At 39.1% G+C, this 3,113-nt stretch overlaps 1 long non-coding RNA gene across 1 annotated transcript; it reads right to left on the minus strand.

The window, feature by feature from the left end:
• Positions 1-420: 420 nt before the first annotated feature.
• LOC121968251 lies at positions 421-2,898 on the minus strand. Its single transcript, XR_006108022.1, has 4 exons — positions 2,302-2,898; positions 2,153-2,223; positions 1,801-1,883; positions 421-743 (listed from the first exon to the last, which is right to left on the minus strand). It is a non-coding gene; the product is annotated as an uncharacterized LOC121968251 (long non-coding RNA).
• Positions 2,899-3,113: the final 215 nt, after the last annotated feature.

Consider the following 3,113-nt stretch of genomic DNA (forward strand, 5'->3'; position numbering starts at 1 on the left):
TAAACACTAACTTAAATACAATAAATTTGAAATTAAATCTTAAAAATTCAGATATAATTATTAAAAAAATATTCAAGGATAAAACTAATCTAATGATTTAACTAACCAAGATAAAATTTTAATTAATAATTAAAATAAATCTAAATATAATTGAATACAATAATTTAAAATTAAAACAAAAAATTTAACAGACAAAAGTTTAAATTTTAATTATAATTTCAATACTTCAACTCTCTATAATAAAGCTATAAATTCAAGATTAAAATTTGAAAATTAATTTCAATAAATCAACAAATTTTAAGTATTGTCACGCCCTGAGGAGTCTCAGCCAGAGAAAAATCTGACATCTCCCCTGTACCAGTGACAATCTAAATCATTTCTATATCCACATATATACATCAGTCACACTCGGTTGGAATATATAAAAAATACAACCACGCAGTTATATATATATCTAACAACCCATTCGGCTGTACTAAAAGAAGAACACGATGGAAAATACAACAAAAAATCATTACAAACCAAATGAATGACTGTTAGCCAGCTAGACTTACACAACACAACAAACAATACAAAACACCACATCACAACACTCCGGAACCAAAATCGAAATTCTACATTGCTAAGTAAACCAAAACATAAACCAAATAAAGTACAAATGAAAACCAGAAACAGGTTTTCGGATGTGACGTGGGAACCGACGGACAGGATACTCCAAACGACTCCACAAATCTACCTGCTATCTGAAAAAGAAATAGTTCAACGATGTGAGTTCAAAGAACTCAGTGGATATCAAGCTGACATGCCTAGTAAGATATAACTAACAGAAATAATCATGAAGTACAGTCTTCTGATCAATAATAAGAAATGCAAACTGAAAAGATAACAGAAGAACTGTACTCACTAGGACCTCCTATCCAGATGTAAGAGTCGTTAGACGAGATATATAATGTCTCATGTATGCATGTCAATCATATGCAACCACCAAAATGCAGCAAACAAAGTGCGGCAATCACAAACCATAAATGCAATCAATGCATATGATGCAAAAATGACATGTGTCATCTCTGACGCCAGTCAGCCATCTCACACGCGATGGTGAGACCGAGTGGGTAGGGTTATGACAACTGTGCACTCTGTTATCACTGCTACTGAGTGACCGAGTGGATAGGATGATGTCCGAGTACACCTATCCTCCTACCCTAAATAGAGTGGGGGAGCTCAATGCTCTCATCTCCCTGAGTCAGTCCCGAGGAGGGATCCCTGTCTACTACACTCTGCAGTCATCGCTACCCATGAGCAGACCAGCGGAGCCCTGATAGAGCAAACTGTATCACACACTCTGCCTGAAATACCACTAACCCATGAGTGGTTGTGTGCGTAGGCCATGTAACTGACGATGTGCTCAATAATAATAGAGTCGACAATCACACAGCATACAATCATGCAAGATGGTGCATGACACTAAGCATGTAAATCCTAACCATAATCACCTTCACATAATATGTAGCAAATAGGAAAATAGATCATACCATGACCTAGGTATCACAGGTCTAAGTACACTTGCCAGATAATAAAATCCAAAAAACTAGTCATATACTCAGTGAAGCCTAGTATGCCACTTACTCTAGGAACTAAGGTACACATGGTAATAATCAAGAGATATAAACATGGATACATAACAGACAATTAACAGAACATGCTATAGGTATCAAATAGCGACATACCAAGGGCAAATTTAAGCATGATCATTGCTACTAGCTATAAATTACTATGCATATCAAAGTGACAATATCATACAAGATAAGTCAAGAAATATCTGCCTCAAAAAGAAGGTTGTATCAAGCAATCCAACGTCGAGATGCTCGTCTCGAATTAGAGTCCTGCATCAATCAATACATATATTTTATTTAGCAAAATTCATATGAATTAAACAGCTAAATAAAATACCCAAACCTAATTAGGGAAAACCCTAATCGATCTTAGACATTAACCCTAACTATATTTAATCCACAGGTTAACTAGGGTTAGTTTGCTAAACCCTAATCATTCCACTACTCAATTAGATTAAGATATATACATAATCAACATAATACAAACTAATCAACTTGTACAATCCATTACCACCAATGCAATCACCTCTAAAACTCACCTAAATTTAGATGTATCACTGTTGATCCAAAGTCGAAGATGTTGGCTGCCGGAAACAAGCTAGAGTTGCTACTGGAAACAAGAAATGCCACTGTGATCAATTAACCCACTTAGCACATGAATTGGAAACCAGGTCCCTACATGCCTTACCCCAATGCTCTTCCTCTCCAATAGTAAGCAACAGCAATAGGTTGGTGCCAGAGATCTATGGTCGATGCCTCCCAAAAGCCACTGCCAGTTTTCTCCCCAATGGAAACTAGGCAAACGACGATCGGAGTTGGCAAGGAAGAGAGGATTGGCCAACAGCTAGGGCATAGAACAATGGACCTGGGGTGCTCGGCTTCAAGCTAGGGCGCCGGCGCTGGACGGTGATCGGAGAGGGTGGCGGCGTTGGGCGGCCCGGGAGAGAAGAGGAGATCGGGAAGGGGCAGTAGTGGGGAAATTCAGATCCTCGGGCACGACGAACTGAGGCTTGCAGCTTGTCGGCGTCGGAGCAGGGAAGAGGGACGGCTAGGGCACGAGACCAGCCGACATTTGGCGCTGGCGATGAGTCAGGGAGCAGGGCCTCGGCTGGATTGGGAAGGAGGAGAGAAGCTTCGGGCCGGCGGTGATGATGAGCAGAGGAAGGAGGGAGGGCTCGGCGGCGCGAGCTCGATGAAGAAAAGAAAAAGGTTCGGCGGATGGAGTTGAGGAGAAATCGCGGTATAGAAGAAGGGAAAGCAGGTTTTCGGCGAGGGAAAGAATAGGGCTCGGGGAAAAGAAATAGGAAAAGGAAAATAAGAAAAGGAAATAAAAGAAACTTAGGATTATTTTAATTAAAGCTTAAGTTATTTCCTTTATCAAATCTTATCTTTGGGGTATTTCTAAATTGATTTTTTTGTGTCCAATATTTATCCTCTTAATCTACATCATACGAGATCCGAAATTTTTTTATAAAATTTCTAAAAAATTTGTTAACGCTA

Source organism: Zingiber officinale, chromosome 3B (assembly GCF_018446385.1).
Source record: "Zingiber officinale cultivar Zhangliang chromosome 3B, Zo_v1.1, whole genome shotgun sequence".
In the NCBI taxonomy this organism is placed as follows: domain Eukaryota; kingdom Viridiplantae; phylum Streptophyta; class Magnoliopsida; order Zingiberales; family Zingiberaceae; genus Zingiber; species Zingiber officinale.